Source organism: Vicugna pacos, chromosome 7, assembly GCF_048564905.1.
Source record: "Vicugna pacos chromosome 7, VicPac4, whole genome shotgun sequence".
NCBI lineage: Eukaryota > Metazoa > Chordata > Mammalia > Artiodactyla > Camelidae > Vicugna > Vicugna pacos.
In genome coordinates, this window is record NC_132993.1 from 80,446,057 (window position 1) to 80,461,469 (window position 15,413).

Consider the following 15,413-nt stretch of genomic DNA (forward strand, 5'->3'; position numbering starts at 1 on the left):
CGGCTATTGGCCAATATCAATGTCTTAGAGGGAAGAAAGTGACATCTGATAAACCTGTTTCTCAAGTTTAATCCAATTTTAGCTTCTTAATGTTGCTCTTAGGCCAGTCGTCTTGAGCAACTACCTTAATACATAAATTCATTTTGCAAACTTCATGTAAATATGTGCTGCTAATGTGTTGGTAGGTTTTTATAGAAACAAGCATTTCAGGATAAGCTGGATACAGTTCTACCTAGAGATGATTTTTCCTTTGTACAATCTCTATGGTTTAATTCATCAGTTAAAATCATTGGTCATGTCAAATGTTATGAACAATTGTATAATTAAGGATATAGTCTCCCTCTTTGAAGGGCACAAAATCCTCCAGGAAACATAGGTGGCCCTTTCAGGGTTTTTTCATAGGCAATTTAAAAAAGGAAGCTCTTTTTAGTCCTTTCCAGAATCTATTCTTAATTTTTTATTTTCTCAACATCGTAAAACATAGCACTACATTACTCAATGGTTTCATTTCTATGGTTTGAAACCTTCTCAGGATTAAGGACTATCATGATTTCCATAAAAATGAATTCTGGGCAACATAAAAGTGTGGAAACTTGTACGTTCTGTCTGTTCTTTCAAAGGCACTGAGACCTATTTTTGTCCAGAGACAGGAAGTGCCTTTTGCTACTCCTTCAAACTTTTCTCAGCTATTGGCCTCTTCTACTATTTTTGGGAGAAACATTTAATTCCTCACTTCTAGAGCAACCAGAAGCCTCATAGTAATGCCTACCTACTGTTCAAAGAATGTGAAAGAACTTATAACAGAAAGTGAAAGTCACCTGCCCCACCCCTGTACCATTTTCCAGAGGCGACTACTTTGAATCATTTTCTTACTTCATTAATCAACTTGAGACTTTTCCTTTTTTACTTCCTACTATGACAGAAGAGTATTTAGCACCTTTGTACCTTATCTCAGTTCACTTACCCCTCTTCTCATTTCTGTTAGTCATAACCCTATATTGCCTTTAGGTTCTCTGTTGCAAAGGTTGCAAATGGATGGCCTGGAGGCGAGACCTGATGATAGATGTGTTTTGTTTGAACCGCAGTGAGTCAGAAAACAAAAAGAAAACAAACATAAAATTGAAAAATTGTAAGATTTAACATCTAAAAATTCCAAATGTTTAGCCTCACAAAAAAGTCAGACCAGGGTGCATTTTAGTTTCCTAGGTCTGCAAACTGGGAAGCATAAGACATAAAGCAACTCCCATTTATTTGGAGGCTGGGAGTCTGGAATCAGGGTGTTAGCAGGCTCTCTCTGAAAGCTCTAGGAGAGAATGCTTCATTGCCTTTTCTGAGCTTCTGGTGGTTGCCAAGCAATTCCTGGCATTCTTTGGTTTGTATCTGTATTACTCCAATTCCTTCCTCTGTCTTCATTCTGTCTTCTTCCCTCTGTGTGTCCATGTTTCTTAGTCCAAATCTCTCCCCTCTTCTAAGGGCAGCAGCCACTGGATTCAAGGCCCACCCTAATCTAGTATAACTTCCCCTTACTAATTACATCTGCAAAGACATTTTTCCCAAATAAGATCTCTTTCTGAGGTTCCAAGTGGACATGAATTTTGGAGGCACACTCACCCAATATATGGCAAATATGGCTCCTACTCCAAGTATCAACCAAAGCTGGCTAAGTGGCTATGCTCTCCGGATGGGGCAAGCTCTGTGTGCCAAAATTCTCTTCACTGCTATGAGGTACACACAAGCACCAAACCTGAGCTGTGTTCCTCTTTTCTGTCGCTTGTTTTGCTCCTATAAACATTTCAGTTTGCTAATTGTGCTATTGGTTACCTTTATAACTTTAAAATAATATACCAAAACTCCTATTTCCTGTTTTAGAGACTTTTGTCAGTATCTCACAGCTACCTTCCTATTTTGTGATACCAGAATATTAGTTTTCTCCCCCACTTCTTCCTCTATTTCTTCTGTTCCCTTTCCAGCTCACAGATTTTTGTCCACAGCACTTTAATTACTGTTATGGGTTGAACTGTGTACCCCCTCCCCCGACTCCCTGACCAAAATTCATATGTTGAAGTCCTAATCCCTAGTACCTCAGAATGAGACCTTATTTGGAAATAGGATGATTACAGATGTAATTACTTAAGGTGAGATCATACTGAAGTAGGGTGGGTCCCTAATCCAATATGACTGATGTCCTGAAAAAGGGGGAAATTTAGAGACAGACATATAGACTGGGAGAATGCCATTTCAAGGTAAAGACAAAGACTGGGATGCAGCAGAAGCCAAGGAAGGCCAAAGACTGCCAGCAAACCACCAGAAGCAAGGGGAGAGGCGTGGAAGAGATTCTCCCTCACAGCCTCAGAAGGAACCAACCCTGCTGGCACCTTGATCTTAGATTTCTAGCTTCCAGAACTGTGAGACAATAAAATTTCTGTTGTTTTAAGTCCCCAGTTTATGATAGTTTATTTCAGCAGCCCTAACAAATTAATATAACTTCATATATATATATATATATATATATATATATATATATATATATTTATTCAAAATTGTAGCATTCATACTATATTCTGAAATTTTAAGTATATGTTGTGTGGCCCTCAAATGTCTGTTGATTCTAGGTTATTCATTGATATTTAAGAATGAGGCAATAGTAAGTATAACTGAATTGCTTTGCTGTACACATGAAACTAACATTGTAAATCAACTACACTTCAATAAAAAATAAAATTAAAAAAAAAAGAATGAGACAATAGACTTCCGCTTCTACTCATGAAGAGGTCACCAGTATGGGCCTGCCATCCTGCTGTAAACAAATGGGTAAGTGGATAAAATGTGTGAAATAGATGTTTGGAGCCGCTTCTTTTCAGCCACTGAAAGAAAGGAAGCCAGTAAGGTCTACTTTTCGATTGCTGCAGCTTTCTCCCTGGGGGCAATCTCTGGACCATAGTACCAGGAGGAGAAATCTGGACATCACTGGAAGATCACATTGAGTTGATGAGCCAGAAATAAGAACACAGGGAGGCTGAGGTGGCTGCAGTTTGTGGGGCAGAACACCAAAGAGGAGGAAGATATGCAGAGAAGGAGATCCAAAAATCTGCATAGGGATTCCCTTGATTATTTGGCACAATAATAATCCGAACCTATGTTAAGATGAAACTGCATGAGGCTGGGCAAAGAACAAAAGCTGGGAGCTGTGAACTCAACGAGTCCCACAGCTCACATATGGCTAAGAGATATTCGATCTCCTACTAACCAGAGTGAAGAAAACATGAAAACCCTGGGGCATTCAATAGAGAACCAAAAAATGTTCTGTCTTAGTAGTTAGGCTAAATAAGCATTAGAAGAAAAGCTACTTTAGCTCTACCCTAACAAAGCTTAAAAGTAGGCCTTGATGTGATCACGCTGATCCCCAGGTAACTAAATTGCTTGCCAAGCAACTTTAACATTAATTAAAAGACAACAAAATTCAAAGTAGTAAAAACATGACATTCATAATGGTAAACTTCTAGTCAAAAATTACTAGACAAGGGAAGAACGTGAAAATATGTCCCCTAGGAGAAAAATTCAGTATGAAAAAAGGGGAGGGGATTAAATTCATCAGGAAGATAAAATTCCTCAATGTGTATGCACCTAATAACAGCATTTCCAAAATACAGGAAGCAGAAGTTGATAGAATTAAAAGAGAAATGGAAAAACCCACAATTGTAGTAGATTTCATTCAGCTCAGTAATTGATGGATTAAGTAGCAAATCTGTAAGAACATAGAGGTCCTATTAACCAAGTTGAGCTGTTGACAGTGTTCTATGTCTTTTCTTACTAAAGAACACTACACCCAACAACAAAAGAATATACATTTTTAACTGACTATAGAGTAATCATTAAAATAGTCTATATATTGGACCATAAAACAAGTTCTGATAAGTTTATACATATTAAAATCATAGTGAGCATGTTCTTTGACCATGACGGAATTAAATTAGAAACGAGTAGTCAAAAGATACATGTGAAGTATCTAGTTATCTGGATAATCTAAATATTAAAAAAATACTATCTAAAATCAACAGCCTATGCTTTATCTTTGAGAAGCTAGTAAAAGAAGAGTAAATTAAGCCCGAAGTAAGTAGGAGGAAAGAAACATAAAGATAAGAGTAGAAGCCAATGAAATAGAAAGTGGATAAACAAAAATAAATAAGCAAAAGCTGACTCTTTGTAAAAAGTGAATAAAAATAATAAGCTGCTAGCTAAACAGATTAAAAAAATGAAAAGAGCACAAATTTAAAATAACAGGGTTGAAAAAGAGGAGATGACAACATGTACTGAAAGATCCAGTAATACTATGAAGAACTTTATGCCAGTAAATTCCACAAATCAGATAAAGTGAATAAATTCTTTGAAGGACACAAATAACCAAAATTGTTACAAGGCATAATAACTATTTCTAAATACTAGCAATGAACTGAAAGAAAATAAAATATTAAAAAAATGCCATTTATACACTTTTCATAAAAATTAACTATAACGGTCACGGTTCCAATTTTAAAATGCATAGTTATAAAACTTCTAGTGGAAACAGGGGAAAATATAGGTGAACTTGGGTTCTGTGATAAATTTTTAGATACAACAAAAGCATGTTCCGTGAAAAAAAACTTTTTAAATGAAAATCTTGGTAAGCTATACTTTATAAAAATTGAATAGTCTGTTCTGTGAAAGAGAATCAAAAAGCAAAAAATATTTGCAAAACATATTGGAAAAAAGACTTGTATCACAAATATAGCAGAACTCTTACCACTCAACAATAAGAAAACAATCCAGTTTTTAATAATTGGCAGCAGTTATGAAAAAAAAACACATCAAAGATATACAGATAGCAAATAAATAAATGAAGAAATGCTCCAAAGTGTTTGTCATTAGGGAAATTCAAATCAAAACAGTAAGATACCACTTCATACCTATTAGAATTACTAAAATCCAAAAAGGCTGATGATACCTGTTGCTGGTGAAGATGAAGAGAACATCCTCCCAGACTGCTGATGGGAATGGAAAATGGTACAGACACTTTGGCAGTTTCTTACAAAGTTAAAAATAGTCTAAACGTTATCTTACCGTATGATTCAGCAGTTGTGGTCTTTTAAGTATTTACCCAACTGATTTGAAATTTTATGTCTACACAGAAACCTGCATGCAAATGATTATATCAGCTTTATTCATAATTACCCCTAATTGGAAACAACCAAGAAATCCTTCAATAGGTGAATGGATAAGCAAACCGTGGTACATTCGTACAATGGAATATTTTTCAGCAATAAAAAGAGCTATCAAGCCATGAATAGACATAGATGAATCTTAAACACACATTCCTAAATGAAAGATGGCTGTCTGAAAAGACTAAATACTCTATAACTACAATTACATTCTCAAAAAGTAAGACTACAGCAATATTAAAAAATAAGCAATTGCCAGAAGTTTGAGAGGAGTGAAAAAGAGCTGAAAAGGTGAAACAGGGTTTTTTTTTTAGGGCATTGAAACTATCTTACATGATACTCCAATGGTAGATACATGAATTTTGGAGCAGTTTTATTCATAACAGTCCCAAGCTGGAAACAATCCGAATGTCCAACCACAGGTTGATGGATACACCATGCAGTATATCCATACAATGGCATCCTACTCAGCAAGAAAAGGAAATTAATTACTGATACAAGCTACAACATGATGAATGTCAAAAACATGTAAGCAAGAGAAGCCAGAACTGCATTCTCTCTGATTCATTTCATTAGAAATTCTAGGACATGAAGACTCATCTATGGTTAGTTGCCTAGGGCTGGTGGTGGTGGGGACTGATTTTGAAGAGGCAGGAGGAAACTTTCCGTTTTGGGGAAAAACTTTTGCTTTTCCTTTGATTGTGTAGTGCCTATATGCCTACACATTTATCACTGTATTATACATGAATTATATACATCAATAAAGTTGATTTTTTAAGAAATGGAGCAACAGTAAGACTAGATGATTTGTACAGCAAAGAGTAGATTTCCAACTGATGGTTCTTTCTTGAGAGTATATAGGTCAAGGGCCGCCTTTTATGCCAGAAGCTTCTCTCATGCCAAAATGGAGAGATTTTTCTCTGCTGTACCAACTCCTTTCTAGCACACCTAATTCTGTCTGGGCAGTTCTTTAGAAAGGAATTGCCCTGCCCTCCCTGACCTCCGTGACTACCACCCTCCTAGGTGTAGTCACCTGGCTGCCAACAACTAATGTGTTTCCGGGAACCAGCGGGAGTAGTCTCTTCTCTATAGAATTTGAAATCATTCTGATTCCACCCCATTTCTCTTTCCTTCCCTGTGTAACACTTCCTATATCCAAGTCCAGAACCTCTCCAAAGTTCTACAAATCCAAAGTTGTTCATTTGTCCATAGGACTTTGACTTCTTGATGTGCATCCATTGATTTAATCCTAGCTGAAAGTCGATGTATTTGTCATCTATTACTGCCTAACAAATACTACAAAATTTAAGGAGCTTAAAACAAAAATAAAAAGGAGATGAGGGTCACTGGGGATCATCCTGGAGGCTAGCTAAGATACTGTCAGTAAATAATTACTTGTGAGTTTATTTCCATCTGCTTCATTTTATTTCTCAGCAAGTGTTCCACCTGCCACTTGTGAAGCAAATACCAGCCAGTTTTTATCAGTATGATAGATACTACGATAAGTGTAACTAAGTTTATAGTATTTAAAAATTATGATTGTAGAAAAAAATTACAACTGTACATGCTTCTCTCTTTTTAAAAAATTAGTATACTTTTTTCTTCGAGCAATTATAGGTTTATGGAAAAATTGAGCTGAAAGTTCCTATATATACTAGTTTCTTCTGTTAACATCTTGCATTGGTATAGTACATTTGTTACAATTAATGAGTCAATATTGACATGTTATTATGAACTAAAATCCAACTAAAGTTTATATTAGGGTTCACGCTGTGTTGTATATTCTATGGACTTTGACAAATGTATCCACCTTTATAGTGTCATACAGAATAAATTCCATTTCCTTTAAAATATCTTTTGCTCCAACTATTCATCCCTCCCTTAACCCCTGAACCCCTGATCTTTTTATTACTTCTAGTTTGTCTTTTCCAGAATGTCACATAGTTGATATTATACAGTATGTACCCTTTTCGAATTGGCTTCTTTCACTTAGCAATATATACGTAAGTTTCCTTCATGTCTTTTTGTGGCTTGGTAACTCAAACTCAGTTTTTCCTATTGCTGAGTAATATTCCATTGTCTGAATTATCACAGTTTGTTTAGCCATTCACTTATTAAACAGTATCTTGGTTCCTTCCAAATTTTGGCAATTATGAATAAAGCTGCTATGAATATCGATGTGTAGTTTTTTTTGGAAGCACACTTTTTTCATCCCTGGTTCTTCAGGTTTACACTGGACTTCTTTTTTCCTTAGATGGTTTATTTCTTCCGTATCTGAAAAAACCCTTCATCTTGTTTATGTGTGCCGGAATTCCTATTGGGTTTTCAGTAAACATTAATTACCATAAATTACCAAGTTTTCATCAAAAATCTATACATACATTTTAAAATTTGTTAAGTGATTTTCAAAGTCTTTTGGATCTCTAGGTTTACGGCTATTTCCACAGAAAGATAGAATTTTGTGCTATTATTGAGACTGGAGCCCAATGTAACTTTTGTATAATTTCCAAAGTATTTAAGTTCTTTTCAGTTGCTGTTTTGGATGTCTATTTTGTAATTGCTCTTTCTATCCTTCACTGAGCACTTCATTAAGTAAAACTTCTAGGACAACCGTATCTGAATTACCGTATATATTCTATTTGACTACAGAATGAAGATTGTTTCTCCAAAAACATCACACTCAATTCTTGTGTCTTTATTACTTTTTAAGCCATTCTAAAGGCCCTACATGCACACATGGCACCAAAACAAACTGCTCTGTGTGGGAACACATAGTTTGCTTTAGTTCTAGACAGCTGTAGCAGACAGCTGTACTTTCTTAGCTGACTGTCTCCAACCCTCCTTCCTATCCGAGAGAGCACCACAGTCTTGGTGACAGCACGCCCTCCTTCTCACTCTGGAAGTGTGAGCGGCCATCAGTGATGTTCCCTCACCTCCAGCAGTCTGGGTGTGGCACCCGATCTTTAGCTAAATATCACTTTTCCAGAAATTTAAGTCTTGACCAAGTGACACAAAGACAAAGGGGCAATGAGACTGAATTCACAGCCGTGGGGAGATTATCTCCAATGGCAGTGGAGGTGGAATCCCATGCCAAAGAGGGGGCAGCAGTCCCCTACAACAAAGGTGACTGTGTCCCTCTTGGGCGACTGGGATATCCCTGCCAACATTTTCCAGCTTCTCTGGCTGATGGAGTTACCTGGGTCTTTACCCATTTTTTGAAGCCTGGTATTATGACTTCCTGTCAATTCTTGAACCCTTTACACTCTGCCAATAAATTCTTTTAAGATTATGAGAGTAGCTGTTACTTTCAACAGAAGTATTTTAATTGATGAATCAGCAAAATCAATCAATCCACTCATTAATTTCTCCCACTATACATGAAGAAACTACCAAGTGCCATACATTGGGCGGGGCTTAATATGACGGTGAGTATAATGGATACTGTTTCTATTGTTTTCTCACCTACCCAAGTTACAGACAAGGAACGAGATGATGGCATACATGCTCGATGGCGAAGGACAATACTCATCAGGAACACGAAGGAGGAACGTTTAATCCAACTTTAGTGATGGTTGTGGCGGCAGTGTCAAAGAAAGTTTCAAGTAATATCTAAATTGAGATGTGAATATGTAAAAATTAGACCTACTTGGGAGGTAGGAGGTGGGGTGAGTATTCCAAATAGAGGGAACAGCCCATGTGGAGGCTCATTTTTGAGAGGATCAGGACCCTTCAAGGAAATGAAAAGAAGTTCTAGATGACCAAAGAGTAGAGTTTGAGCAGAGGTAGAAAGATGAGTCTGGAGTGATAAGTGGGACTTGCATCATGCAAAGTAATATGAGCCCTCTGAAGGGCTTAACATCTTCTCCTATAAGCAGTTGGGAGCAACTGAAGAGTCTGAAGCCAAAGTCTCAGTATATAGCAGCCTGGTGCCTGGAGACACAGGCTGCAAAATTTAGGAGTGAGTATAAAAATCTCTATTTGATGACTTAGAGATTTTTTTTTTAAAGAACAATGATAATGTGCTTTCTTTTATGTGAGGAAATGACAATACTGAGTTAAAAATTAGCAGACAGGTTGGTTGAGAATTTTTTTTCAATAATGGTAATGGATTTACTATGAGTCATCAATATGCTACAGAGGATTGCCTATGACAGTGGCCTTCAGGTTTTTATGCTCATACTTCATAAACTAATTTTATTGTTTATTTGGTTTTGTTTTTATGGGGGGGAGTGGGGGAGGTGATTACGCTTATTAATTTACTGTTGGAGGAGGTACTGGGGATTGAGCCCAGGACCTTGTGCATGCTGAGGATGCACTGTACCACTGAGCTATACCCTCCCCAGTGTAAACCAATTTTAAAAGCCTATATATAACTTTGCACCTTTTATGTTGACATTTAAGTTTCTTTTCATTATAAATTTAAATAGTTGCAAAGGATGCAATTTTCTGTCACATTTTAAATATTAACATTTAAAAATGGAACTAATATATCACTCCTGTGTGTATCCAAAGACTCTCAAATAATGGCTGTTTGATATCCACTATCATTCCTTTAGAAAAACTATATTCAAACTTCAACAGGCAGAATTTTACATTGTTCCTTTTTCTCCTTCAATCTGTATTTCCATTCCACTTCTCTCACATAATTTTATCCTAATTACATTTTTGTTTTTTGCCTTAAAGTCTTTTGTTGATCACCTTATCATACATTCTGCCATACAAATATGTATACAAGTGAAAATTTATCAGTGTTAGTTTTTCTTCTAGATTGAGTCATAATTTCAATTATCAGTAATATACAATTGGTTAAAACAGCAAATATATTTCATGTTCTGATTAACAGTTTTAAGCATTAGTAAATGTGTTCTAATGTGTTCATAGGAGAACATTACTTACTGCTACAATGAGACAGGTTGTCTTGATTAAAAAAGTCTTCCCTACACACAATGTTTTCTTCGGGCCTTGGTTTGTCTTTGTTCTTATACTTTTGGGCAATGTGCCATTAAGATTAGAGAATGAGTGGGAGTTGTATCTTTGCTTTATAAAGTGGGAGAAAGAGAACCAGCAAGATATTTTCACCAGAATAACATTCTCAGGCAGATGAATTTTAGAAGAATGGAAGTTGAGCATCTGAAAAATGACTTTCTCAGTCAGTATTTTCCCAGCCTAAATCTAAAAAAAGGACACAACTAAACTTATTTACAAAACAGGGACACAGAAAACAAATTTATGGTTACCAGGGGGACAAAGTGGGTGGGAGGAATAAACTGGGAGTTCAGAATTTGCAGATACTAACTACTATATATAAGATAGATAAAAGCAAGGTCCCACTGTATAGCAGAGGGGACTATATTCAATATCTTGTAATAGCCTATGATGAAAAAAGAATATAAAAAGGAATATATATATATATATATATATATATAAATATATATATATATAAATAAAACTGAATCACTATGCTGTATATCAGAAATTAACACAACATTGTAAATCGACTGTACTTCAATATCAAACAAAAACAAACCAAAACTTTCCTAGCCTATGTACCTTTCGGAATGTCTTTGAGTACCATTAGTGTGAAAACCATGAGTTGAATGTAAAGTCCTGGATGGGAGACAAAATAAATAGGGCTTCTTTTACAAAGTAGTTGTAAGACCTTAGACATTTGATTTGTACACATCTCAGTTTCCATCAATAAAGTGAGTGTGGGGGGATTGAACTTAATTTTTAAAGATTCTTTCTGGCTCTAAAATTCCGATTTCCACTGGAAATTTTAAGTTATGCTCAGGATACTGGAAAGAAGGCCAGGTACCAATACAGAAAGGGAAAGGAAAGGTGGGTAGCATTTGTATGGTCACTGAGGACACGATAAAGGAACAGGAAGGGATTGTGTGGATAGAGGTCAAGAAACACTTTTTAAAAAAATGTTTCTATTTGTGGTTAGGATTTGTTTTGGGGTTAAAATGCAAGTTTCACATTATTGTTTATGTGGCTGTAGACAACTCAGTCTCCTTGAGTTTTACTTTCCTCAGCTGTTAAATGTGAATAATGCTGTCTATTTTGTACTTTAGGTGATGATTAAAAGACAAAAGCTAAGGCTTATTTCACTTAGAATAATGTTTTCAAAGTTCTTCCATGCTGTAGCATGGATCAGAAATTCATTGCTTTTCAATGCTGAAACAATACTATATTATTGTTTTGTTTGCCCTTTCATCTGCTGATGGACATTTGGGTTGTTTCCATTTTTTTGGCTATTATGAATTATGCTGCTATAAACATTTGTGTACAAGATTTTGCATGGAGATATGTTTTTATATCTCCTGGGTATACAGCTGGAAGTGAAATTGCTAGCCATCCTTAACATGTGCTCATTCCTTTGTAGTCACAGATGGCTGCTCAGACTCCAGTATTGCATTTGAGTTCCAGATGCAAAGAAAAGTAAGGAATGAAGGACAAAAGGCAAGATCAGCTAGATTGGCCTTCCATGTTAAGAAGCATTACCAGAAGCCTCATCCAACAACTTCCAAGTACATTTCATTGGCCAGGACTGCATAGTATGGTCAGGTCCTTCATCTGCAAGGAGTGCTGGGAGATGTAGTTTCAAGCTAGGCACATTTATATACCCAGCAAAACCAGTGTTCTGTTACTTGTAATCAGGGAGAATGCCTATTAGGAAGCCCTTCTAGCAGCTTGATCCACTATATCTGTTTCATAAATAGGTATCCTTCAGCTTTTCTGAACCAGCAAGAACTGCCCCCCAAGCCCCATACACACACACACACACGCACACACACAGAAGCAGCACTGCTTTTCTGCAAAGGGTTCATATCAAGTGTGGATCTCTGAACTGTGTAAAAGATGAGCATGGGAACGGTGTTTTACTAGTGAAGTGGAACTTAAAATTTTATCATAAATTTTATGTTACACTTTCTTTTATTCTGGAATTTATTACTATAGCTGGGTTCAGTGTAAATCTCAGGAGCACTGATATCACCGTGAAGCATCTTATAATTCTTGAAAAAATTGAACTACATCAATGCAGTTCCTATCAAATTACCAACATTCTTCACAGAGCTGGAATAGAAAATGTTAAGTCTGTATGGAACACGAAAGACCCCAGATAGCCAAAACAATCTTGAAAAAGAAGAACGGAGCTGGGGGAACCACACTTTCTGACTTCAGACTAAACTACAAAGCTACAGTAATCAAAACAGTATGGTACTGGCACAAAAACAAACACAGAGATCAATGGAACAGGAGAGAAAGTCCAGAAATAAACCCACGCACTTATGGTCAATTAATCTACAACAAAGGAGGCAAGAACATACAATGGAGAAAAGACAGTCTCTTCAGTAAGTGGTGCTGGGAAAACTGGACAGCTACCTATAAAAGGCTGAAATTAGAACATTCTCTAACACCACACACAAAAACAAACTAAAAATGGATTAAAGACTTAAATGTAAGACCAGATACTATAAAACTCCTAGAGGAAAACATAGAGAGAACACTCTCTGACATGTCACAGCAATATATTTTTTGAACCAGCTCCTGGAGTAATGAAAATAAAAGCAAAAATAAACAAATTGGATCTATTTAAACTTAAAAGCTTTGGCACAGCTAAGGATATCACTTAAAAAATGAAAAGACAACCTACAGAATGGGAGAAAATATTTGCAAATGATGCAGCTGATGAGGGACTAATTTCCAAAATATACAAACAGCTCATACACTTTAATTATCAAAAAACCAACCAACCAAATCCAAAAATTGCCAGAAAACCTAAACAAGCAATTCTCATTGCCAATAGGCACATGAAAAAATGCTCAGCGTCACTAATGGTCAGAGAAATACATATCAAAACTACAATGAGACATCACCTTGTACCAGCCAGAATGGCCATCATTAAAAAGTCTACAAATAATACATACTGGAGAGGGTGTGGAGAAAAGGGAACCCTTCTATACTGTTAGTGGGAATGTAGATTGGTGCAGCCACTATGGAGGACAGTATGGAGATTCCTTAAAAAACTAAAAATTGACTTATCATGTGATCCAGCAGTCTCACTCTTGGGCATATACCCAGAGAAAAATATAATTCAGAAAGACACATACACCCCAATGTTAACAGTAGCACTATTTACAATAGCCAAGACATGGAAACAACCCAAATGTCCATCAACAGATGACTGGATAAAGAAGCTATGGTATATATATGCAATGGAGTACTACTCAGCTGTAAAAAAGAATAAAATAATGCGATTTGTAGCAACATGGATGGACCTGGAGAGCATCATTCTAAGTGAAGTAGGCTGGAAAGAGAAAGAAAAATGCCATATGATATCACTTACATGTGGAATCTAAAAAAAAAAGGACACAAATATACTACTTACTATTTATAACTTAGATTATGTGTAAGCACATTTGATGGTCCTTTATGATTGGATTACCACATTCTGTTGATTTTTATTTTGTGGTTGGCTTTATTCCTTTGATAACTATGTAAGTTTAAAAAGCTAAAGCTCTTAAATTGTTCTAAGAAACAATGATCAGTACATATATGTAAACTAAAAAAAATGCTGTATATTGTACATATTTACATGCAATATATTGTATATGCGCAGTCAAATTATAACAATTCTACCTAATAAAACTGAAAAATGAAAACCAAACAAACCAACCAAAGTTAGACAGACCTGGGTGAGGAATCTCAGATCCACATTCAGTATCAGTGTACTTTCAGCAAGACACTCAATCTCTCTATGCCTCAGTTTTTGGATTTGTAAACTGTGGATAATAATTTTTACAGGAAGGGCGATCAGATAATTTTAGTCTCCCAACTGGGAAACTAATGTGTTGGAAAGGGAATATTGTTAATAATTATGCTTGAAGAAGTGGTATAAATGAGAACCATCCCAGCCAAATGCAGGACTATGGTCACCCTACTTTTAGGCAATGTTGAGAGGATTAAATGAGGAAATAAATATGAATCACTTGGCACGGAGCTGGTTACACAGTAAATGCTCAGTAAATACTAGCCACTACTTGTTTTTATTATTAAATTGAAAAGTTCCATTGCTTTGGCTTTGCTGTTCTCTCTTTTAACAATAATATGCTTGATAGTCTTCATTATGAGGAGGAAGAATAGTGGGCTGAAATAAGGAGAGCTTAAATTTTTTTAAGACAGAAAAATCTACTTGAAAGTCAAGCAAACAACCTCTCTAAAGGAGGAGTAACTTTGAAACACACTGCAGAAATTTCTAGTTAGAAGGAGGATTCTGGAATGATAGCGCATGACCTATCTATGAACTGTCTGTACCATCAGAAGCATGAAGAGTAGCACTGGAATTTTAACGATTTTGTACAGCGTTACTCAAGGGTTTTGGTCTGAGGATCTCTTTACACTGTTTAAAAAACAGGACCACAAAGAACTTTAGTTTATTTGAGTTATATCTATTGATATTAGAAATAAAAGTGGAGAAAATTTAAATATATTCATTTAAAACAATAACCCCATCATAAAGCAGCACAACTAACATTTAAATGAATGAAACTATCTTTACAAAAAAAGAGGATTATTGTTTCACTTTTCTGTATCTCTCTTTATTGACAAGTTTAACGGGGCTGAAATTGATTCTCATAGCTGCCTTTTTATACTGTTTGTTGGAATATGTTATTTTGTTGGCAATGTGAGAACAAGGTATGTTGTTGGAAAAGTGAGGGAGTATTTGAATAGCTTTTTCAGATAAATATGGTTACTCTTTCATACTACACCAAAGCTCCAGAGAAGTTTCTTAAAGGTTAGTTGTAAAGAGGCATCTGAAATCATATCAATGAACTTTTTGTAGTATTACATTAAAACACATCGGTCTGTCTTGTACTTTTAATGAATCTTTTGCTCATGATTTTGTGACATCATCCATTAATGGTATTTGGAAAATATTGGTTCCCTGAGCTAGGCAGATATTCCATATGTTTACACATTTCAGAACCCTAACACCTTAAAACATTCTAGAAAACATCTGAACACAAGAGCACACATTCCATTAGCCATTAGAATGATGATATCATCAAATGTCATGTTGCCTCTGGAAAACTCCACAGTACGTTCATTAAAAAAAGAGAATGATAAAGGAAAAATCACGTCTTATTATAGCTTTGATTGTATGAACCATTGAAAAAGTTTTAGTCTCAGGCCACACCTTAAGAACAGTTGATA